Below are 26,063 nucleotides of genomic sequence, written 5' to 3'. Positions count from 1 at the left end.
AAAGAAAAGAAAGAAAGAATAGATATGCAGAGTTAAATAGAGGTAGATGAACAAGATTTGCATACATTAAAGTTAAACTGCAATGGGATAAGAACAGTGGAAAGGCAAACCGTGGAATAAATGTAGAAAAATGTTTGTTTTTTTTTAATTTTTATTAGTTGGAGGCTAATTATTTTACATCATTACAGTAGTTTTTGTTATACATTGAAATGAATTAGCCATGGATTTACATGTATTCCCCATCCCAGTCCCCCCTCCCACCCCCTCCCCACCCAACCCCTCTGGGTCTTCCCAGTGCACCAGGCCCGAGCACTTGTCTCTGTACCAACTGAGCTGGTTATCCGTTTAAACCCTAGATAATATACATGTTTCAATGTGTTCTCCTGAAACATCCCACCCTCGCCTTCCCCCAGAGTCCACAAGTCTGTTCCATACATCTGAGTCTCTTTTTCTGTTTTGCATATAGGGTTATCGTTCCATCTTTCTAAAGTCCATATATATGTGTTAGTATACTGTAATGGTCTTTATCTTTCTGGCTTACTTCGCTCTGTATAATGGGCTCCAGTTTCATCCATCTCATTAGAACTGATTCAAATGAATTCTTTTTAATGGCTGAGTAATATTCCATGGTGTATATGTACCACAGCTTCCTCATCCATTCGTCTGCTGATGGGCATCTGGGTTGCTTCCATGTCCTGGCTATTATAAACAGTGCTGCGATGAACATTAGAACACTTTCTAACACCATACACAAAAATAAACTCAAAATGGATTAAAGATCTAAATGTAAGACCAGAAACTATCAAACTCCTAGAGGAGAACATAGGCAAAACACTCTCCGACATAAATCACAGCAGGATCCTCTATGACCCACTTCCCAGAATTTCAGAAATAAAAGCAAAAATAAACAAATGGGACCTAATGACACTTAAAAGCTTTTGCACAACAAAGGAAACTATAAGCAAGGTGAAAAGACAGCCCTCAGATTGGGAGAAAATAATAGCAAACGAAGCAACAGACAAAGGATTAATCTCAAAAATATACAAGCAACTCCTCCAGCTCAACTCCAGAAAAATAAATGACCCAATCAAAAAATGGGCCAAAGAACTCAACAGACATTTCTCCAAGGAAGACATACAGATGAAAAATATGTTTTAAAAATTAAAACAATAAAAAATTGAAAAGAATAAAAAAATCAAAAATAAAGGGAAAAAAGGAAAACTCCAAAGAACTGCAAAAGCCCAATGTAGAAGGCAGAGGTTTATAACAAAAGTAATAAGTGTGACTGAATATACACATATACATATACACCCATAAGTAAAATCAAAACACTCCAGTACAATAGTGAACAAAGGAAACCAAAAATTACATATACCAGGGCAGAACCACCTGAAGCACAAACTGGAAAACAAAACTAGAGCAAGGTGCCAGTTGGAGAATAAAGCATTGAAAATAAATCTAACAAATATGTGGAGATGAAAGGAAAGAAAGGAAAAAATACATATTCAAAGTTAAATAGAAGTATATAAAGAAGATTTATTTACATTAAAGAGTAACTGAACAGGGAAAAGAACAGTAGGAAAAGTAAACAAGAATAAGTGAAGAAAAAAATAATAATAGGTTTAAAAAATGAAAAAAAAAAAATTAAAAAGAGAGTTTTTTTTTTAAGGAAAACTCCACAGAATTGCAAAAGCTGAACGTAGAGACAGAGGTTTATAACAACAATAAAAATGTGACTGAGGGGGAAAAAAAGCTCAAAAGCTTAATTAGATTTCATAGTGCCAATAAAATTGGCAACTACAACACAGGGGGAGGGGGGCGGGAAGGAAAGAAAAACAAAAAACAAAATTGAAAAGAATCTACAGAGCAAGTCAAAACATGAGAATAATACATGTTTTTCTTGAGTCACTGCTAACAGAGTCCTTTCCCTCGCTGGAAGTCACAGTCCACCTCACCTCCCTAGGATGCCCTCCAAAACTGTGCTGATCTCTGGACCTGATTTGGGGGTTGCTCAGATTCTAATCTGGTACTACTCCTATATGTTCTTGCCTCCAATGTTCACAGCTATCAGAACTAGGGCATTTTCTTTTGTGGGAGATCAGTCAATGTCCTTTTATATATTCCATAGACACAGAGTCTGCCTAGTTGATCATATGGATTTAATCTGCAGCTTGTACAGGTGGTAGGAAGGTTTTGGGTCTTCTTCCTTAGCAACACTGCCCCTGGGTTTCCATTGTGGTTTTATTTCCACCTCTACATGTGGATCATCCACTGGGGTTTGTGCTTGAGGCTGCCCTGGAGGACTTGTGTGGTTTGCCCCTGTGAGGGCCAGATGTGGAGGTGCAACTGCTTGGGTCACAGGGTTTCTGGCAGCACCAGGTACTCAGGGGAGTTGGTGGCTAGGGCAGCAGGAAATATAGTGCTCTAGAAGGGTATGTCAACCAGTATTGGCCAATACGCACCAGGATTCTTGTATGTAGAAGCCCCCTCCCTGACAGAGAAGCCTGGCAGGCCACAGTCTACAGTGTCGCAAAGAGTCGGACACTACCTAAGTGACCATGTACACATAGACACAAGATGTTTTGGCCTCTGGCAGCTCTGCCCCAGTGAGAGTTGAGCATGAAAGTGGCTCAGTTTCTTGACTTATGGGGACCCTGGTGGCGCCAAGTGTGCAGGGACATGGACTGCCTCTGCCACAGGAGTTATGGCCCTACCAGAGTCTTTTTCCCAGCATCTTGTAGCTGGCAATCAGGAGGCCTCTTTCACCACTCTTTCTCCATAGCTCCACTCTTTTTCAGGCACTTAGAGGGCTCCCTTGCCTGGGGTCCTTCTCTGTTGTTTGGAGCATCAGGCACATAGAGGGGCCCCCTGGGTGGGGTCCTACTCTGTAGAACAGTGAGTCAGGCACTTGATGGGCCAGCCTCTCTATTGTTCAGCTGCCTATGCTGCTGGGTGCAGGAGAGAGAGGCTATGGTGATGACTCCACCCACTACGATTGACTCAGCAGTATCCCCTTGCTTCCATGGTGCCTGGTGTTCCTCCACAGGCATTTCCCACCCTGATCTCCTCCCTCACATCCTATCAGTCCGTCTCTCTGCAGTCAACAGCAGCCCTCGCCTTGGGGCTGCTCCACAATCCCCAAACTCCAACTCCCAGCTGCTTTGCCTTCTAGGGGACCTGTGTCCCTGTCTGGAGTGTGTGTGACTGTGGCAAGGACTGTCTGATTCTCATTCCATTTAGGCCACCACAGATCAGTTGTTTCACTCTCAGCCTAAAATATTTCTCCTCTGATCCAGACAGTTGCTCCCATGTGGGGATCGGACACCGACTTCAGTTCTCCCACCCACCGAGGGCAGGTCCAGGCCTATTAACACTCCTGTTTTTCCCCCTAGTTCTTTCATCCTACCAAATTTTGTGGTTCTATATATTCTTTCCACTGGTCACGTACTCCTGTCAGGTCTCAGCTGGTGTTCTGCAAGCATTTCTGTGTCTGAAGGTGTATTCCTGATGTATCTGTGGAGAGAAATGTACTCCATGTCCAGCTACTGTTCTGCCATCTTGTTCATCTCAACTTTTTGACTATTAGAAATAAGACTGCTATGAACATTCATGCGCACATCTTTGGGTAAACATGTTTTACACATAGTGAGGTGACCATGAGTCCTAGACTTGAAGCAAGAGAGCTCCACGTGGAGAAAGGGCAAATGTATTCAGTGCAGTCTCACAGACTGAAGACAGTGCTTTCAGACTGGAAACTAGAAGACTGAGGAGAGATACGTGAGCACTGGGAAAAGGAGGTGGATGGAAAAGGTTTCTGGTAGGTGGCCCAGAATTAAATGGTCTTCAAGGTGCTTTAAGACCACCTTGTAGGAGGAAAGTGGAATGATTCTCATTTCCACAGACACTTCAGTATAGCCTAATTATCATGGAAGGATTTTAGGCAAGATATTAAAAACTAGATAATGGTGAAATATGAGAGAGAACAGAATCAGAGCCTGAATACTATGGCTGTAGGGAAAGTTTGGAGGAGACACACTCGCCCTGCCTTGTGATCCATCAGAGTTGACTTAGAGAGATGAGTATGGCAGGTGAGTTTGGAGGGCTCTTTAGGGGCATTAAAAATTCCTTATTTCACCCACCAAATCTCCCACCAAATCATCTGAGTTGCTCCCCATTCTCCCCTAGAGGTGTCAGGATTGAGCCTTGTGATGTCAGTTCTCACCATTGGCTGGGGAAGTGACTTGCTGACCTCATAAAGCATAAGGGTGTGAACCCCTGGGGAGGGGTATATAGAGGGGTGCTCAGGGGCTCTGGAGCAGACCACTGGGAGTCTTCAAAATCACTAAGGTGACTCGGAGTCCACAAGGCTCTAGAGCAGTTATGGAACAGCCGACTGCAGATCCCCAGGAGGAAAAGATGAAAACCTCCTGTCAACTGAGGTCCACAAAAGTGTCAAGGTGAGCTGAACCCACCCAAGCTCCTCTTGCCAGTTGACACTGCCCCATGAGACCCCCTCCCCTGTCCTTGCCTGGCACATAACCCTTCTCTGGCCATACTCCTTCTCCTGAAGCCATCATTCCCATCCATCTTCACCCTCTTCCTCAAACAAATGCCGTTCTGTTCTCCCTCTCTTGTTTTCTCCAGGTGGCCAGGATAACCATGAGGGTGAATAAGCTGTCTGGTCCTCAGCTTTGTTTTGTTCGTTGGAAGATTTTTGATTACAGTTTCAATTTCCATGCTTGTGATGGGTCTGTTGAGATTATTTCTTCCTGGTTCAGTTTTGGAAGGTTATACTTTTCTAAGAATTTGGTTCATTTCTTCCAAGTTGTCCATTTTATTGTCATATAGCTGCTGATAGTAGTCTCTTGTGATCCTTTGTATTTCTGTGTTGTCTGCTGTGATTTCTCCATTTTCATTTCTAATTTTGTTGATTTGATTCTTCTCCCTTTCTTTCTTGATGAGTCTGGGCTAATGGTTTGTCTATTTTATTTATCTTCTCAAAGAACCAGCTTTTACTTTTGTTGATTTTTGCTATAGTCTCTTTTGATTTTTTTTTTTTTTTGTTTATTTCTGCCCTACTTTTTATGATTTCTTCCCTTCTTCTAACCCTGGGGTTCTTCACTTCTTCTTTTTCTAGTTGCTTTAGGTGTAAAGTTAGGTCATTTATTTGATTTTTCTCTTGTTTCTTAAGATAAGCTTGTATTTCTCAAAAAACCTCAAATAGCCAAAGTAATCTTGAGAAAGAAGAATGGAACTGGAGAAAATAACCTGCCTGAGATCAGACTATACTACAAAGCCACAGTCATCAAGACAGTATGGTACTGGCACAAAGACAGAAATATAGATCAATGGAACAGAATAGAAAGCCCAGAGATAAATCCACGAACCTAAGGTCATCTTATCTTCGACAAAGGAGGCAAGGATATACAATGTAAAAAAGACAACCTCTTCAACAAGTGGTGTTGGGAAAACTGGTAAACCACTTGAAAAAGAATGAAACTAGAACACTTTCTAACACCATACACAAAAATAAACTCAAAATGGATTAAAGATCTAAATGTAAGACCAGAAACTATAAAACTCCCAGAGGAGAACCTAGGCAAAACACTCTCCGACATAAATCACAGCAGGATCCTCTATGACCCACATCCCAGAATATTAGAAACAAAAGCAAAAATAAACAAATGGGACCTAATGAAACTTAAAAGCTTTTGCACAACAAAGGTAACTATAAGCAAGGTGAAAAGACAGCCCTTAGATTGGGAGAAAATAATAGCAAACGAAGCAACAGACAAAGGATTAATTTCAAAAATATACAAGCAACTCCTTTAGCTCAACTCCAGAAAAATAAATGACCCAATCAAAAAATGGGCCAAAGAACTCAACAGACATTTCTCCAAGGAAAACATACAGATGACTAAAAACCACATGAAAAGATGCTCAACATCACTCATTATCAGAGAAATGCAAATCAAAACCACAATGAGGTACCATTACACACCAGTCAGGATGGCTGCTATCCAAAAGTCTACAAGCAATAAATTCTGGAGAGGGTGTGGAGAAAAGGGAACCCTCTTACACTGTTGGTGGGAATGCAAACTAGCACAGCCGCTATGGAAAACAGTGTGGATATTTCTTTAAAAACTGGAAATAGAAATGCCATATGACCCAGCAATCCCACTTCTGGGCATACACACCGAGGAAACCAGATCTGAAAGAGACACGTGCACCCCAATGTTCATCGGAGCACTGTTTATCATAGCCAGGACATGGAAGCAACCTAGATGCCCATCAGCAGACGAATGGATGAGAAAGCTGTGGCACATATACACCATGGAATATTACTCAGCCATTAAAAAGAATTCATTTGAATCAGTTCTAATGAGATGGATGAAACTGGAGCCCATTATACAGAGTGAAGTAAGCCTGAAAGATAAAGACCATTACAGTATACTAACACATATATATGGAATTTAGAAAGATGGTAGCGATAACCCTATATGCAAAACAGAAAATTAGACACAGATGTACAGAACAGACTTTTGGACTCTGTGGGAGAAGGCGAGGGTGGGGTGTTTCAAGAGAACAGCATCGAAACATGTATATTATCTAGGGTGAAACAGATCACCAGCCCAGGTTGGATGCATGAGACAAGTGCTCGGACCTGGTGAACTGGGAAGACCCAGAAGGATCGGGTGGAGATGGAGGAGGGAGGGGAGATCAGGATGAGGAGTACATGTATATCCATGGCTGATTCATGTCAATGTATGACAAAAACCACTGCAATATTGTGAAGTAATTAGCCTCCAACTAATAAAAAAAAAAAAAAAAAAGATAAGCTTGTATTTCTACGAACCTTCCCCTTAGCACTGCTTTTACTGAATCCCAAAGGTTTTCAGTTGTTGTGTTTTCATTTTCATTTATTTCTATGAATATTTGGTTTCTTTTCTGATTTTTTCTCTTATATGTTGCTTATTCAGAAGTATGTTGTTTAGCCTCCATATGTTTGTAGTTTTAATAGTTTTCCCCCCTGTAGTTGACATCTAATCTTACCACATTGTGATCAGAAAAGACGCTTGAAATGATTTTGACATTTTTTTCAATTTAACAAGGCTAGATTTATAGCCCAGGATGTGATCTATCCTGGGGAATGTTTCGTGTGCACTTGGGAAAAAGGTGAAATTTGTTGTTTTGGTGTGAAATGTCATTTTGATATCAATTAGGTCTAACTGCTCCATTGTATCATTTAAAGTTTGTGTTTCCTTGCTAATTTTCTGCTTGGTTGATCTATCCATAGGTATGAGTGGGGTATTAAAGTCTCCCACTATTATTGTGTTATTGTTAATTTTCCCTTTCATACTTGTTAGCATTTGCCTTACATATTGAAGTGCTCCTATGTTGGGTGCATATATATTTATAATTGTTATATCTTCTTCTTGGATTGATCCTTTCATCATTATGTAGTGGCCTTCTTTGTCTCTTTTCATGTCCTTTATTTCAAAGTCTATTTTAACTTATATGAGTATCACTACTCCTAATTTCTTTTGCTCACCTTTTGTGTGAAACACCTTTTTCCAGCCCTTCACTTTCAGTCTGTATGTGTCCCTTGGTTTGAGGAGGGTTTCTTTTAGACAGCATATATGGTGGTCTGATTTTGTAAGCATTTTACAATACTTCCTTTTCCATCTACCTATCCATTTGTTCATCCCTCTATACAATCAACAATCAATCTTTTTCCTTGGTGCATTCTGTGGTAAATTGAAGACATCAGTATGTGTCTCTTCAAGTATCTCAGCAAGGCTGCCATTAAATAGTGAGATGTGTTTGTTTACAGCAATTTTCTTTGGATATTAACTTTACACACAATGAAATATAGCAATCTTTTATTTCCCCAGTCATGCTACTTTTTAATTGAAGTATAGTTGATTTACAATGTTGTGTTAATTTCTGCTTTACAGCAAAGTGATTCAGTTATACACATATATGTGTATATATACATTGTGTGTGGATCTATATATATACACATTCTTTTTTTTTATTAGTTGGAGGCTAATTACTTTACAATATTGTCATGATTTTTGTCATACATTGACATGAATCAGCCATGGATATACATGTATTCCCCATCCTGATCCCCCCTCCCACCTCCCTCTCCACCTGATCCCTCTGGGTCTTCCCAGTGCACCAGGTCCGAGCACTTGTCTCATGCATCCAACCTGGGCTGGTGATCTGTTTCACCCTAGATAATATACATGTTTCGATGCTGTTCTCTTGAAACACCCCACCCTCGCCTTCTCCCACAGAGTCCAAAAGTCTGTTCTATACATCTGTGTCTCTTTTTCTGTTTTGCACATAGGGTTATCATTACCATCTTTCTAAATTCCATATATATGTATACACATTCTTTTATTTAATCTTTTTTTTTTTTTTTGCTACACTGTGCAGCAAGTAGGATTAGTTCCCTGACCAGGATTTGAACCTGCATCCCCTGAAGTGGAAGTCTGGAGTCTTAACCACTGGAATGCCAGGGAAGTCCCATATATATATATATATTTATTATGACTTATCATGGGATACTGAATATATTTCTCTGTGCTCTACAGTAGGAACTTGTCAATCCATTCCATATACTCTAGTTTATATCTCTTAACCCCAATCTCTTACTCCATTTCTCCCCCAACTCTCTCTGCCTTGGAAGTCATAAGTCTGTTTCTATGTCCATGAGTGTGTTTCTGTTTCATACAAATGTTCATTTGCATCTTATCTTAGATTCCACATTTAAATGATGTCATTTGGTACTTGTGTTTCCCTGTGTGCCTCATTTCACTTACTATGATCATCTCTCGGTCCATGCATGTTGACTCAAATGGCTTTATTGTTGTAGCTGTACATATTCTTGTATCCTTTGAACCATACATAGAAATATCCGTCTATGCTTATTTTCCCAGATATATTATTAAAAAGTGTGTAGTAAACCACTCTTGGTATAGTACACCCATTTTGAGTCTGTATTAGGATTTTATATGCATATGTCAGTCAGTTCACTTCAGTTGCTCAGTTGTGTCCAACTCTCTGCGACCCCATGGACTGTTGCATGCCAGGCTTCCCTGTCCATTATGTACTACCTGAGCCTGCTCAAACTCAGGTCCATCGAGTGGGTGATGCCACCCAACCAGCTCATCCTCTGTCATCCGCTTCTCCTCCTGCCTTCAATCGTTCCCAGCATCAGGGACTTTTCCAATGAGTCAGTTCTTCACATCAGGTGGCCAAAGTATTGAAGTTTCAGCTTCAGCATCAGTCCTTCCAATGACTATCCAGGAATAATACCCTTAAGGATTGACTGATTTGATTTCCTTGCAATCCAACGGATTCTCCAGAGTATATATGGGTATGAATAAATATTTATTGTGCTTATGCTTCATCTTTTGGAGAAACAGAAGAATACTTATGAATATAACTCAAAAATGTCAATGTATTCTTTTATATGTACATGTGGGTATGAATAAATGTTTGCTATGCATATGATGCCCTCTCAAGGAGAAACAGAAAAATGCTAATGAATGTAATTTATAAAATCCAAATGTATTCACTCATATGTATATGTGTAGCACAGAAACTGTCCTCAATGCTCTGTGGTGACCTAAGTTGGAAGGAAATTTTAAAAAGAGGTTATGTTTATACACACACATGCTTGATATGCTTTGCAGTACAGCAGAAAGTAACACAACCTTATTAAGCAACTACATGTGTACATAGTGTAGGCTCCATTTACTGGAAGTTCTAGATGAAGCAAAATAATCTAAACTAATAGAACTGAGAACAGGGATTGCATGGGGGAAGGACAGTGTGGGGAAGTGTACTAAAGCGATTCTCTTGGATGATGGGGGAAAAGTGCAGTGAGCATTAGATATATAATCTTGGTGATATTACAGAAATATGTATGCAATGCAAATTCCAAACAGGGTATTACTAAGTGGCTCCATGCAATTATAAATTTACTAGATAATGTCAAATTGTCCTTCAGAAATTTGCATCACACTATGCTTTCACATCACTGCTGAAACACTCATTTTCCAATTCTTCATCCTCAATTTGGAGGAAAAATTTGGTATTTTTCAAATTTCTCATTGAACTTTGGCAATTTACATGGTGAGAAATTGTATTCCATTATTGTTTTGGTTTGCATTTCTTTTATTACCAATTAGGTTCCACATTTCTTCCTGATTTTCAATAATTTTTTTTCTGGGTAATTTTTATTTCTCTGTACCCTGGTTTACTTCACGATTCTCTTCTATTGGGCTTTTCATTTTCTTTTATTATTTTAACTTTGGACTCTGCATAAATGAGGTAAATGAGTCCTTTGTCAGCTATCTTCCAAATATTTTTCAATTGTCATTTTATAATTCCTTGTTTATTGTGTATTCAGCCATGCAGGAATTTTACTACAAAGAAAGTTATGCAAATTTTCCCTTTTAAGCTTCTGGCAAAGATCATGTAAAATAATAAATTTAAATAATTGCCCAAAACTCTAGGAAGCTAGAGGGTGTGGTTAAAAGAATCAGGAGGGGGCCAACTCTGTCTGAATTGCTCCCCATCCTCCCCTAGATGTATCAGAATGGGGCTTTGTGATATCAAGGCTCACCCAGGGACACCATTGGCTGGGGAAGTGACTTGCTGACCTCATAAAGCATAAGGTTGTGGCCCCCTAGGGAGGGGTATATTTAGGGGTGCTCAGGGGCTCTGGAGCAGACCACTGGGAGTCTTCAGAATGACTAAGGTGACTGGGAAGCCACAAGGCTCTAGAGCTGTTATGGAACATGGCCAACTCTAGATACCCAGGAGGAAAAGATGAAGACCTCCTATCAACTGAGGTCCAAAGGAAGTGTCAAAGTGAGCTGAATCCACCTAAGTGCCTAATGTCTTTCTCTGTTTGACTTATTTAGTATGATCATCTCTAGGTCCATCCATGTTGAAAACAAATATCATTATTTCATTCTTTCTTATGGCTAATATTCCATTTTATGCATAATATATGTCTTTATCCATTCACCTATCTATGGGCATTTAAGGTTGTTTCCATGTCTTTGCTACTGTACATTGTGCTACTATAAACACTGTTGTGCATATCAGTTTTCTGGTGGGAGTTTTCATCTTACTGGATATATGCTGAGTAGTGGGATTGTTGGATCATATGGTAACTGTATTTTTAGAGTTTTTAAAAAACCCTATATTGGGGAGGAAGTTGGGAGGGAGTTTCAAAAGGGAGGGTATATATGTATACCTATGACTGATTCATGTTAAGGTTTGACAGAAAACAACAAAATTCTGTAAAGCAGTTATCCTTCAATAAAAAACTAAAAATTAATTGTAAAAGAAATGTTTACTCTTTTCAATAGTGGCTGCATCAGTTTCTTGACTTTCATGTGTAGAATATTGTTAATCTTCCTGCAGTACATGATTGGCTTACATGTGTTTTTCAAAATCTGTTTTTTTTTTTTTCTTAAATCCTCTTAGGAGTGGAGTTGCCAGACCACATGGTCAGTCTCTTGTGTTCTTTACAAGGCACTTTGTAGTGACGTTTATAATGGCTCCTACCAAATATACCCCACTAGTACCATAAAGATTCCCCTTTAAAAATGTTTCTCTACCATGTCTTTGTATAATATTTGATACTTTTTCACTACTCAGAGGTGATACCTCATTAGTATAGTTTGTGTATCTCTAATAATACACTGGGCTTCCCAGCTGGCAATGTCATAAAGAATCCTCCTACAAAGGCAGGAGTCAAAGGAGATGTGATTTGGGAAGATCCCCTGGAGGAGGAAATGACAACTCACTCCAGAATTCTTGCCTGAAAAATTCCATGGACAGAAGAACTTGGTGGGCTATGGTCTCTGGGATCACAAAGAGGTGAACTCGAAAGAGTTCACAGTAATTCACTATAATGAGCATATTTCATGTGCTTTTAAAGAAATACTGAGAATTGTATTTACCTGTTGATATTTGCTTCCAGATACAGTGTGCTCTTTGACATTTTTCATTCACAGGAGACTGCTAGCAATTTTTGAAAAACAGATATCATTTAAAGCCCAGCAGCCTTGGGAATATTAAGTGATTATGTTTTGTTTTTTTTTTAAGCACTTTGAGCTGTATTTAACTGTTGATGTTTTCTTCCTGAGAGTGTCCTGGATTGTCTTTTTCACTTTTATTTATTTATTTTTTTGGATGAGTGACTCCTGTCATGTTCAAGGGTAGGTGTCATGTCGAGTCCAGCAATAGGACCTTGTGAATATCAGATGTCCATCAGTGATAGTTTTAAGGCTGCTGATACAGAGAAAACCCTCCTTGCTGCAAGGCTTTATTATTCGCTCCTCTTTTAGGATGGCCTGTTCTGCCTAAGAGTTTTTATCAGGCCTGGAAGTACATTTGAGTAGAACGAGCCAGAGGATGCCACCAAACCTGGTGTCTCCTCACTCTTGGATCTCTGAAGTAAATGTTCTTATTCTCTTTAAGTTGAAGTCAAGGATGAGTAGGTTTTACGTGTACAGATTCTTGTTCTGAGACACTGAGACTACTCTATGTATTCAGCTGTGCTTGCTTTTCCCTACATATTATTGGAAATTGTTTCATCTACCACTCTCACTGCAATAGATTTACATGGATTTTGTATTTCATATGTATCTGTGGGAAGAAATTCATACCAAGTTCCAGATGTATCCCTTCCATCCACCAAGGTGCTCAGCCACCCATAAGTTTCTTGCCAGGTTGGAGGTGCACCTCACATTTGTGTGGGTGCTCACTGCAGTGGATTTTTGTATCCCCAAAACTCCATTGTATCCCATGATGTTTCTTGAATTGCTCCTTCACTCAGTGTGATCATCTCTGGATTTACCTCTATTGCTTAATATGGCCTACTTTCAAATTTCAATCCTTGATTCAAAATTCATTCCAGACCTATATCACACTTCTTTATCCATTCCTCTGTCCAGGTACATGATATCAACTTTCATCTTTTTGATGTTCTGAATGGTGTGGCAGAATCCATTTTAGGGTGGGTGGTGTTTGAAATCTGTTCATGTCTGAAATACTCCAGGAGAGGATCTGATTGATCGTACTGTCTCCACCTCTTTATTTATTTATTTTTCTCTCATGGGGGTGCACTTTTCTAGTCATGGTCATAGTGGCTCTTACCACGTCCATCCCCCCAGTACCCTAAAGCACCCACTGTACTAATGCTACTCTACCACTGATGTCATGTCCAGCATTTGACAGTGGCCTTTTTCCATGCTCAGGCAGAGGTGATAATGTCCTCGCAGCTTAGATGTTTGTATCTCTTAGAATTCACCCTATGTGCCCATTGTCATGTGCTTTTATAAAAAACATGGAATTGTGTTTACCTCTTCATATCCTCTTCCTGTTAGCTTCTCCTGTGTTTACTTTATTAATTTTCCCCTCTGTGAGTGCGGGAAATTTATTAAGGGTGGATATCCGTTGGAGCTCAGCACCCTTGAGAACAGTGTGGCCATCAGCAAGCATAATAAGGTTGCTGTTACAGAAAATGTCCACAAGGCAGCAGCATTTTTCATTCCCTCCTCTTGTTCCTATGGTAACAGTAGCCTCGGAGGTTATTCCAGGCCTGGTTGTAAATAAGAGTAGAATGAGGCACAGGATGACACCAAAAGCTTTTGTCTCTAGCCTTTGAGGTTTGTCTTTAAGTCTACTTTATTTCTTATTTAAGACTCTTCACACCATTGTAGTCATTTTAGGGAAACATTTTCTCCTTCCTTTCCATGGATACCTGGAGGTATTCAACTGTCGTTATTATCATAGCTATCTTTTAGAATCTGTTGAGGATATGTCTCTTGATACAGGAGGTCCATGTGGATTATGAATTGCATAGGCATTTGTGGGTACAACTTTATTCCAGTCTTCACCTTTCAGCCTCTCACCCACCGATACCCTTTGCTAACTGTAATTTTGTTACCAGGAATATAAGTCCATTTCCCTTTTGTTTGGGTACTCATCTCCATCAATATGTTTTTTAATCCCCTCTGGAAGGTATACGTTGTGATTTGTCTTTAATCTGCCCTTCTTTACTTACTGTGATTCACTCTAGATTTCTGCATATCCCTGAAAATGGCATTTTTTGCATTTTCATAATGTCAGAGTCATATTTCATTGTGGCTCTATGTCCAATTTCTTTCTCTTTTCGTTTGCAGCCAATGATTCTCTTTCCTTTCATCTCCTGGGCATTGTGAATGCTGCTGAAGTGCATTTTTGTGGGGGTGGGGGTGTGGGCATGTTTTCCATGATCTGTTGGTTTCTCAAATGCTCTGGGATTGGAACCACCACATGATATCATGTGTCCCATTTTGTGATTCCAGGGCATTTTGACAGTCTTACCCATCAATGCTCTGGTCGTTTATCTACCACCAGTGGCATATAAGGGACGCTTTACTAATATTGCTCTACTCTTTCTTGTCTATAGAGTTTTGGATAATGGCCTGTTTGGTTTCTCACTAGTGCTATTGCATTGCAGTTTAATTTTTCATATCACTGATTATGAAGCAAATGAGGCACATTTCCAGAGGCTTCTTTCTAAGCATTGACCGGCATTTACCTGTTGAAGTTTCCTTCCTTATCGTGTGGTGTGTTCTTGTTTTTATTTCAGTGTGCTGCCCTTGGCCATTTTGTAAGGGTAGGTGTCATTTAGAGCCTGGTCGCCTAGTGAATAATCAGTGTCTATCAGCCTAAGGTTTATGGCTGCTGCTCCCGAAAGTGGCCACCAGGCGGCAGCATTTCTTTGGGTTCTCCTCTTGTTACTATGGTAACTGCATCTTTAGAGGTATGAGCAATTTCCGCTTGTAAATGAGAGTAGAATGAACCAGAGGAAGCTCTGCCCCCCGACCCCGAAATCTTGTGTTTCCTTCACTCTCGGTTTTCTTGTAGTTCATATTTCTTGTTTAATGAAGCTGATGTACAGAGTTGCCTTTGTTGTGGCTGTACCAATTCTTGCTCCCTTACACCAATACACACAGGCATTCAGCAGTGTTTATTTCCTCCGACCTGCTCTCAGAAAGTGTGTAGTATATCACTCTTGCTAAGTCGGTCCCTGTGGATTATGTATGTGACAGGTATTTGTGGGAATCCATGAATTTCAGCCTACCAATGTAAGCCTTCCTCTCACCCATTGCCTTTGCTAAGCATCATGGTGTTCCCAGCACTGATGGGAACCCATTTAACCTCAGTTGGTGTACTCACTGGCAGCAATATTGTCTGTCCAGTTTGAAAAGTAAATGCTATGGCACAGCTCTCATCTGCCCTTCTTCACTGACTCCGATTATCACCACACTTATCTGTACCTCTGACAATGACATTATTTCCTTGTTTCAATGCCTGAGTCATATTCCATCATGAACCCGAATTCCATTCCTTGATCCATTCATCTCTTCTCACTGTGCACTTTCTTTACATTCATCTCTGGGCACTGGGAATGCTGCTGCAGTGCATGCTCTCTTGCCTGTGGTTTTCAAAATCTGTGTATTTCTGAAGTATCTTAGGAGTGGAAAGGCCTAGTCATACTGTCCCTTTTGTTTCTGTAAAGTCACATGGACAGTGATTTTTATACTGGCTCTTCCCATTGATATGCCCTCACTAGTATAAAAGGGATCTCCCTCACTAATGTTAACCTACCATTTCTGGTCTGGACCATTTTCCATGGTGGCCTTTTCCAGTGCTCCGATTTGACATCTCGTGGCAGTTTAGATTTTGTATCTCTGATAAGAAACCCTGTTGAGTACTATTCATGGGCTTTTTACACTATTCATAGGGTTTTTGGTTTTTGAAAGCACTTTGAGTTGTATTTTCCTGGTTATGTTTACTTCCAGAGTGTGTCCCGGTTTTGTTTTGGTTTTGGCTTGTTTCTAATATTATTATTATTATGTTTGATGTGTGACCCCTGACATGTTGAAGGGTAGATGTCATGTTGAGTCCAGCGGCCTTGTGAATATCAGATGGACATCAGCAATAGTTTGAAGGCTGCGGTTACAGAGAAAAGCCTCCATGCTGCAAGGATTTTTTTTTATTCCCTCCTCTTTTAGGATGGCTACTGTTGTCTTAGTGTTTTTGTCATGCTTGGTTGTATATTAGAGTAGAATTAGCCAGAGAAGCCACCAAACCTGGTGTCTCCTCACTCTCCTTGGCTCAGCCCACCTTATCTTAACTCCCCTTAGCTTAGCTCTCCTTAGCTCAGCTCTCCTTAACTCAGCTGTCCGTAGCTCTCCTTAACTTAGCTCTCCTTAGTTTAGCTCTCCTAAGCTCAACCCTCCTAGCTGTCCTTAGTGGAGCCCTCCTTAGGATAGCTATCATTAGCTCTGCTCTCCATAACTTTCCTTAGCTCAGCTTTCCTTAGCTCAGCCCTCCTTGGTATAGCTATGATTAGCTCGACTCTCCTTAGCTTAGATTTCCTTAACACCACTCTCCTCTCATTAGCTTAGCTCTCCTTACCTCAGTTCTCCATAGTTCAACTCTCCTTAGCACAGCCCTCCTTAGGATAGCTATCATTAGCTCAGCTCTCCTTCAGTCAGTCAGTTCAGTCGCTCAGTCTTGTCCGACTCTTTGCAACCCCGTGGACTGCAGCACACTTGGCCTCTCTGTCCATCACCAACTCCTGGAGTTTACTCAAACTCGTGTTCAAGTTGGTGATGCCATCCAACCATCTCATTCTCTGTTGTCCTCTTCTCCCCCTGCTTTCAATCTTTCCCAGCATCAGGCTCTTTTCGAATGAGTCAATTCTTCCCATCAGGTGGCTAAAGTATTGGAATTTCAGCTTCACCATCAGTCCTTCCAATGAATATTCAGAACTGATTTCCTTTAGGATGGACTGGTTGGATCTCCTTGCAGTCCAAGGGATTCTCAAGTCTTCTCCAATACCACAGTTCAAAGGCATCAGTTCTTCAGCACTCAGCTTTCTTTGTAGTCCAACTCATACATCCATACATTACTACTGGAAAAACCATAGCTTTGACTACACAGATCTTTGTTGGCAAAGTGACGTCTCTGCTTTTTAATTTGCTGTCTACGTTGGTCATGACTTTTCTTCCAAGGAGTAATCATCGTTTCATTTCATGGATTTAGTCACCATCTGCAGTGATTTTGGAGCCCTAAAAATAAAATCTGTCACTGTTTCCACTGTTTCCCCATCAATTTCCCATGAAGTGATGGGACCAGATGCCATGATCTTAGTTTTCTGAATGTTGAGTCTTAAGCCAACATTTTCACGCTCCTCTTTCACTTTCATCAAGAGGCTCTTTAGTTCTTCTTCACTTTCTGCATAAGGGTGATGTCATCTGCATATCTGAGATTATTGATATTTCTCCCAGCAATCTTGATTCCAGCTTGTGCTTCATTCAGGCCAGCATTTCTCATGAGGTACTCTGCATATAAGTTAAATAAGCAGGGTGACAATATACAGCCTCGACGTACTCCTTTCCCTATTTGGAACCAGTCTGTTCCATGTCCAGTTTTAACTGTTGCTTCCTAACCTGCATATAGATTTCTCAAGAGGAAGGTCAGGTGGTCTGGTATTCCCATCTCTTGAAGAATTTCCCAAAGTTTGTTGTGATCCACTCAAAGTCTTTGGCACAGTCAATAAAGCAGAATTAGATGTTTTTCTGGAACTCTCTTGCTTTTTGATGATCAAAAAGATGTTCCAATTTGATCTCTGGTTCCTCTGCCTTTTCTAAATCCAGACTGAACATCTGGAATTTCATGGTTCACATACTGTTGAAGCCTGGCTTGGAGAATTTTGAGCACTGTTTTACTAGTGTGTGAGATGCGTGCAATTGTGCAGTAGTTTGAGCATTCCTTGACATTACCTTTCTTAGGGATTGGAATGAAAACTGAACTTTGCCAGTCCTGTGGCCACTGCTGAGTTTTCCAAATTTGCTGGCATATTGAGAGCAGCACTTTCACAGCAACATCTTTTAGGATTTGAAATAGCTCAGCTGAAAGATCCCCAATCCTTACCATCTGAGGACCCCAGTTCCTTCAGCCCTTGTGACCCAGATCTCCTCAAGTCAAGTGACTTGTCCCTTAGACATAGATCCCACGTTATGCCCAGATTTTTCTGAGTCCCCAGACAGAGATCCTCAAAACCCTTCTTGGAGAAATATTCCCTCTCCTGCACTGGAACAGAGCCCTGTTTTCAGCCTGACCCCAGTCTAGAAGTTACAGCCTTCCAGGTCTCCTCTAGACTCCCTCCGTCACCCACAGACACATCCCTCCCAGTGCCTTTCCTCAGAGCAGCCAAACTGTAGAACAAAAGAAACCAAATCTAATTCACATTAGGCTGGTCTGTCATAGCTGGTCAGGATCCGTCCTTCCCACCAATACCCTCACCCTGACTTTCCCCTCACCTTCCTGCCCTGGACACTCCACCCAAGGAAGACAGACCAGGCTCTGGACAGTGGTCTGGGCTTTCTCAGCACCTTCTTCTTCCACAGGCACCTTGACCCTGATGCAGTCCCATGACCGTGAGCAGGTCTCCAGAGGAGAGTACTGGGGGAGATGCTGGGAGAACAGAGTGGAAGCCCACAGTGAGAGGCAGAGGCAGCAAAGTCCACCTCTACACCAGCTCTACAGGAAGGATATGGAGCTGGTCCCTGAAAGACCACAGACTGCTTGCTTGGACAGTTGAGTGAACTTCTCTGTGAACGTACACAGGATGGGAATGCCTGGTCCTGTCTGAGATGGTGGGGTGGAGTGGGACAAACCAGGATACTAGCATTGCCAACTGCTCTGTGTCCAGGGAGAGTTAGGAAAATGCTCAGTGTTTGCTCAGTTAAGCAGGACACAGTCAGGAAGAGAAGTCTTCATCCCTGTCTCACAGAGACCATCCAGCAGCTTCAGGCTACTCCCTGCACAAAAGGTGGAGGAGAAGGCCCAGCTCTAAGGTCTGACTTATATTAGTAAACACTGATGAAATCTATTATTTTCCTTAGGCCAAAGATGCTTTCAAAGACATTTCCATATACTTCTCCAAGGAAGAATGGGCAGAGATGGCAGAATGGGGAAACATCTGATATAGGAATGTGAAAAGGAACTACGAAGTGCTGATTGCTATAGGTAACAGGAAGTGCTGGGTGCCTGTGAGCCTGGGAAACATGAAACAGGTCTTCACCCTCAGTGTTCACTTGGCCCGCTCTTAGGTGGCTTCATCTGCTCACAGTTCCCTTTTGTGTGGAGACTAACCTGGAGGAAATGTTTATAGTTCTGTACCAAAGGGAGTTTGACCCTGCAGTGCAGAGCAAACCTCTTGCCTTGTCCTACATTCTCCCAGCCCATCTACCAATTTCCCTGACTTTGTGACACTTCCCATTGCTTCTGTGTTCTGTGCCTCCTTCTTAGTACAAGTATTTTGCTTCTTTCCAGGTCTCTGAGCCCCTCAACCAGCTTTCATGCATCACCGTAGGCAGGTCATCAAACCCCAGGTAAATGACACTGAGGATTCTGATGAAGAATGGACACCAAGGCAGCAAGGTGAGGGGCCAGGATGATTTAAAAGTGTCTTCCTGAAACCAGCCTGGGCTTAGGTCTCAACTGCATCTCAGACCATTAGCAAAGAAAACATAATTTCCAGCATTCTGAAGTAGTTGTGGCCGAATATTGACATCAGCCTGAATGAAGGTGAAAGTATAGGTTTTCCAGTGTAATTCTCAAAAGTTTTATGTTTAAAATTTATCATTCTTTTTAAAAAGAATTATTTTTGCTAAACATTGTTAATGAAAGGCAATTAAAGAAATCTTAGACTATAAATTCACCAAAGAGATTCATAATACTAATCTCATAATAATTCAGTTATTGGATTAAATCTCTTAGAAGAGGAAATTATTAACATATTATGATAAGATACATTATGTATGTATGTATATAAAATAACACCACATGATCTTCTTACCCTAAGGTGAAACTAATTCTTTGTTTCGATTCTGGGAAAGGACTTGAGAGAACTATTTATTCTCCCTGATCTTTCCCACATTTCACTGACAAGAGACAGCATCAGGTAAATAAAAATGAAGTACACTCATTATAAAATAGAAGTGAGCAGCTCTCTTTCTCTTCTGCTGCTCAAAGAGTTTAGAAGAGGTAATCTGCCTAGACTGGAGAAAACAATTTAGATCATTCTATGATTCTCCATCTATGGATTTCTGTTCTCCCAGATTTTTAAAAATTATTTATTTAATTTTGGTTGCACTGGGTCTTCGCTGCTGCTGTGCAGGGGCTTTCTCTGGTTGCAAGACTGGCTTCTCATTGCAGAGCACATGCAGGCTCAGTAGTTTGTGACACACAGGCTTAGTTGCCCCACAGAAAGTGGAATCTTCCTGGACCAGCGATCGAACCTGTGTCCTCTGCATCGGCAGGCAGATTCTCATTCACTGTGCCACCAGGGAATTCCATCTGTTCCCTTAGGTTATTAAAACTAGTGTAAGAGACATCAAAACCATAGGTTTTGACATGAAGAGAGATACTTCATAGGGAGCACATACGCCATGGTTCACCATACCCCTACAGAACTTTATTGACCTTCTTAACAATTTCTGAGTGTAGGGTACACTCTTGCTAACTGTGTACACATTGCTCTAGAGCAAGTCTGTAGAAAATTTTCATCGTGCATGATTGAAGCCCTATACCCATTGAGCAACAATTCTCCAATTCTTCCTCCTCACAGACTTGGCAACCAGAATTATATTTTCTGTTTCCATGGATTTGATTACTGTAGATACCTCATAAAAGTGGAATCATGCAATATTTGTCATTTTTTGATGGGTTCATTTCACTTAGCATAATATCATCAAGGCCCATCCTTGATGTAGCATATGACAAAATTCTTTTTTAGGGCTTCAAAACTTTCCATTGTGTGCATGTGTATATAATATATATAAGGTATATATAATCTTTATCTGTTTATCCACCAATGAACATTTAGACTGCTTTTACATCTTGCCAACTGGGAATAATGCTGCAATGACCATAGATGTGCACACTATTTATTCAAGATCTCACTTTCAATTTTTATGGAAATATACTCTAGAGTTGGATTGCTAGATCATACAGCAGTTCCAATTTTCTGAGGAAACTCCATACTGTTTTCTATAAAGGTTGCAACATTTTACATTTCCAACAAAAGTGTATAAGGGTTCCAATTTCTCCATATCCTTACCAACCTTGCTATTGTCTTTTTATTCATATTGGCCATCACAGAAGGTATGAGATAATTTATGGTGTGGTTTAAATTTGTATTTCCCTATTGATTAGTAATATTGAGCATCTTTTCATATGTTTGTTGGCCATTTGTGTATCTTCTTTGGAGAAATGTCTGTTCAGTTCCTTCTCCCACTGGGTTAGTCAGCTCAGGCTGCCATAACAAAACAGACTGCATGGCTTAAACCACAGAATTTGTTTTCTTCCAATGCTGGAGCATGGAAGTTTGATATCAGGGTGCCATCATGGTCAATCTGGTTCTTTTCCTGGCTTATAGGTAGCCTTCATATTGGTGTATGCTTATCAACCTCTTATCAGATACATATTGTACAAACATTTTCTGCCGTCCTGTAGGTGGTCTGTTCACTCCTTTCCTTTGTTTCACTCTGTTCCTCTTGTTTCACTCTGTGTCTTTGGCTGCACAGAGGTTTTAAGGTTAATGTAGTCTCATTTGTCTATTTTTACTTTGTTACTACTTGTGCACTTGGTATCAGATCTAAGGAATCGTTGCTGATTCAGTGTCATGAAGCTTCACCCTTATTTTCTTCTAAGAGTCTTATCAAGTCTTACATTTAGGTCTTTAATCCATTCTGAATTGATTTTTCTTCATGATGTAAAATCTTCGTTATTTTGCATATGGATAGTTTGTTTCCCCAGGACCATTCATTACAGGGATTAAACTTTCCCTGATGTCTTGACACCTTTGATGAAGATCATTAGACCATGTATCCAAGAGTTTACTTCTGGCTGTCTATTCTGTTCCACTGATTGGTATGTCTGTCTTTATGCCAGTGGGCTTCCTCAGTGGCTCAGCAGGTGAAGAATCTGCCTTCAATGCAGGAGACACAGGAGATGTGGGTTCAATCCATGGGTTAAGAAGATCCCCTGGAGAAGGAAATGGCAACCCCCTCCAGTATTCTTGCCTGAGAAATCCCCTGGACAGAGGAGCCTGGTGGGCTACAGTCCAAAAGGTTGCAAGGAGTCAACACGACTGAGTGACTAAGCATGCACTTTATGCCGAAACTACACTCTTTTGGTTACTGTACCTTTGTAATATGTTCTGAAATCAGAAGCCTCCAGCTTTGCTGTTCTTTCTAAGTTTGTTTTGCCTATTTGGGGTTCTCTGAGATTCCGTATTAACTGTAGGATGGATTTTCTATATCTGAAAAAAATTCCATTTGGATTTTAATAGGAATTGCATTGAATCTTTAAATTGCTTTGGGTAGTATGAACAGCTTAATAATATTGTCTCCAAATCCATAAACATGAGACACCTTTCTATTTACTTGTGTCAGATTCCTTTCAGTAATACTTTGTAGTTTTCAATGTATAAGTCTTTTATCTCCAGAAGGTCACTCCCAATTATTTCATTCTTTTTGATACTATTATAAATAAGGTTATCGGGGTTTCTCTGGTGGTCCAGTGGCTCAGACTCCACAGTCCCCATGCAGAGAACTTGGGTTTAATCCCTGGTCTGGGAACTAGATCCCACATGCTGCAACAAAGACCTGGCACAAATAAATAAACAAAAATAATTTTTTAAAAAATTTAAACTTAGCTCCTGACTATAGCTTTAAAAAATAAAAAATAAATAGGATTATTTTCTTATTTTCCTTTTTGGAATGGTCATTGTTCATGCATGGAAAGATATTTGCATGTTGATTTTGTATTGTGCAACTTTCTGTGCAGGTTTTGTGTGTGTGTGTGTGTGTGGAATTGTAAAGATTTTCTGCACATAAAATCATGCCCTCTGTGAACAGACATAATTTTACTTCTTTCTTTCCAAATGGAAGCCTTTGGTTTCCTTTTCTAATCTAATGCCCTGGCTAGGACTTCTAATATTATGTTGAATAGAAGTGTTGAGAATGGGCATCCTTGCCTTTTTTTTCTTGATCTTAGAAGTTTTCAGCTTTTCACTGATGACTATGATGTTAGAGATAGACTTTTCATATATGACCTTTATTATATTGCAGTCATTTCCTTCTGTTTCTACTTTGTTGAGTATTTTTGTCATGAAAGGCTAGTAAATTTGTTAGATACTTTATGGACATAAGATGAAGCACAGATGAAGTTTCATATTTTTTTTTTTTAATTTTGAGAAAATTATGTAATGCTCCCATTGGAAGCATAGGAGTTGATGATACAGAAATCACTTTCCATTCCTCCTTTGGTAATCCTTGTCCTTGTCACTCTCTGGCTCAGAATCCTGTGTCCTTAATTAGAATGTCCAGCCAAAACACTGATTCTCATCATTTTTTAGGTAACCGTTCTTGGATGGCCTTCAGAGTGGAGCACAGCAAACACCAGAAGGTGAGTATTTCCCAAATCCTGTTGACAAAAATCCTCCTCATGGATCCAGTCACAGGTGAGAATAGGAGAAAACACAGAGATCCTGGAGACTGCTGCCTTCCTGTCCTGAATCTTTAGCACAATGTCTGATATCATCACCATCTTTATAGTTAGTAAGAACAGCAATGATATTAGGCTGTTCTATTGTTACATTATTTTCACAATATTTCAGACTTTAAGTATTTTATGTGAATAAACTTACTTAAAAATTAAAACAATCCTACAGTACCTCTAAGTAGGTATATAGCTATCACCATTATAGATCAAGAAATTGAGGTAAAAAAAATGTTTAATTATGTATCACTGGTAGTGCAATCTAATCCAAAGCACCTTCTCCTAACTGGTTGAAACTTCCACAGTTCTATAAAGTTTATTCATATATCTTATTGATACATCTTTATATCATTCATCTGAGAGATGTTTTCAACCTCAGTTCTTTTGTGCTGTGCTAGTGAGGGATATGCTAAGACATCTGACTAAGGGAAGCTTAAGGACATGCTGGGCAGTTTGTAGAGTGGACAGTCCAAGATGAAGAAGCTTAAGGACATGCTGGACAGTTTGTAGAGTGGATGGTCCAAGATAAAGAAGGTGACATGATCCCTACCTCACAGCCTCCCACTCCAATAAGAGGAAGCAACTCGCAGCCCTGACAAGCCTCAAGTTTATGACTAAAAACAACAAATAAGAAAATAACTGAAGGACTTCACATAGGTTACCTGCTTTTGAGTAGAAACTCATCATCTGGACATGATTTCAAATGCTCATTCTTGTAGGAGGAAGTAACAAGTCCTTCCTCTGAGCTCTGATTAGACAACTCTCCTGTTTGGAATCATTTGTTTAGCCTGCCCCTGTGTTGTGAGCTTTGAGAGCCTAGCCCATACCCATTAATTCTCAGAAGTCCAGGCCCAGCTCAAAGCCCCTGAGGGCCCCCTGAATGTTTTGTGAATGAGTGACTCCACATTTAAACATTCATCTAGGAATAAGAAGGTCAAGGAATGCTGAAGATAGTATTTAGTACAGTTTTAGTATATATTTATATATTCATTTAATTAATTATTAAATTATATTATTTAATTATTAAATTAATTATAAATTAATTATTTAAATTATAATAGTTAATTATTAAAATTAACAAATAAGTAATATTAACTTTAAAATAATGTGACTATAATTAAAAATAATTCATTATACACTATAATATATAATATACTTAATTATAAGTATACTTAATTAATATTAATTATAATTAATATAATCAATTATAATTAATAACCACTAATTATTAAATTATATTGTTAATTACATTTATTAATATTTAATATATTACATATGTTTATATATTTTATATATTTATATTTAGTATATATTCAATATAGAGGCAGTTGAGGGGATATATTGATGGGAAGGACGTAGGCTCAAATTCATACTGTATTAATTAGCTCACACAATGATTTGTTGAATGTTATTACATTTCATGTTCACTATAACATTAAGAATTAGAGTATATACCAATTTATGGATCAGAAAACTGAGGAGAACCAACTAGTCATAAAGCCTTGTTCAAGCAGATTTGATGAGGCCAGCTACTTTAATTCCGAACATTGTCTCTAAGAGGACATGGCAACCTGCAACTTTCAGCTCATTTTCTTTATTGTCTAAATGAGTTTCTGCCGATTGTCTTTTCTCAATCTCACTGCTTTGTCACCTTATTTTCCAGATGTGTTTTGTTCCCTCTGTAATTATCCATATTTCCTGTTCCATCAATGCTCCACTATTTAATAGAAAATCCACCAGAGTTCTCTATAAACCCTTATCTCCAGCTATTCTCCCTGCCTTGCTCTTACTTTTATGCAGAAAGTTGAAGGGAAAGAACCTTAAGATATGAATTCTAGTTTTGATTCACTGTCCACTTAGGTCCTTGTTTTATACTCCAGTGTTCAGACCACACCCTCCACCAGCAATTTCCAAGAATTGTCAAAGTATTAACTAAAGTCATGCATGTGAAAACACTTCATAAAGTCCTAAAGAACTAAAGAAATGCATGTTGTCTTTTACTCACACAGAAGGCAATGTCCAGAGGACCATTAAGTAAGGTTTCTAGTTTGAAAGAATTGCCGGGAGCAGCAAAATTGCTGAAATGAGTGGCTCCAAGCAGGCTCAGAAACCAGTACCCCCTCCCAGAAAAGCAAGGACCCCTGGACAGCACCCCAGACAAAAAGTTGGTAAGAGAAAATTTGGGGAGTTCCTCTAATTAGTTCCTCTAATCCCTGTAGAAAAGCTAATAAGTATGGCCTAGGTGTGTGGCATGGACTTTGGGTAGGCGTGGGTTTAAGCTGGACTGATCTGAGACATGAAGTTAGCACTGGGGCCTTGGGAAAATCTTATACATTTTCTGAGGTCCTGATTGCTTCTCTGTAAAGTGAAGATAAGGATACATAACTCATACAGTGTTT

The 26,063-nt window shown here is 39.8% G+C and overlaps 1 long non-coding RNA gene across 1 annotated transcript; it reads left to right on the top strand.

Annotated features, from left to right (window-relative positions):
* The first annotated feature begins 10,732 nt into the window (after positions 1 to 10,732).
* Positions 10,733 to 25,826, top strand: LOC139033730 (uncharacterized). Its single transcript, XR_011486211.1, has 5 exons — positions 10,733 to 10,890; positions 18,504 to 18,692; positions 19,432 to 19,539; positions 23,522 to 23,571; positions 25,674 to 25,826. It is a non-coding gene; the product is annotated as an uncharacterized lncRNA (long non-coding RNA).
* Positions 25,827 to 26,063: the final 237 nt, after the last annotated feature.

This window comes from Odocoileus virginianus, unplaced genomic scaffold (assembly GCF_023699985.2).
Source record: "Odocoileus virginianus isolate 20LAN1187 ecotype Illinois unplaced genomic scaffold, Ovbor_1.2 Unplaced_Scaffold_50, whole genome shotgun sequence".
In the NCBI taxonomy this organism is placed as follows: Eukaryota; Metazoa; Chordata; class Mammalia; order Artiodactyla; family Cervidae; genus Odocoileus; species Odocoileus virginianus.
This window is presented reverse-complemented; position numbering and strand designations above follow the sequence as displayed.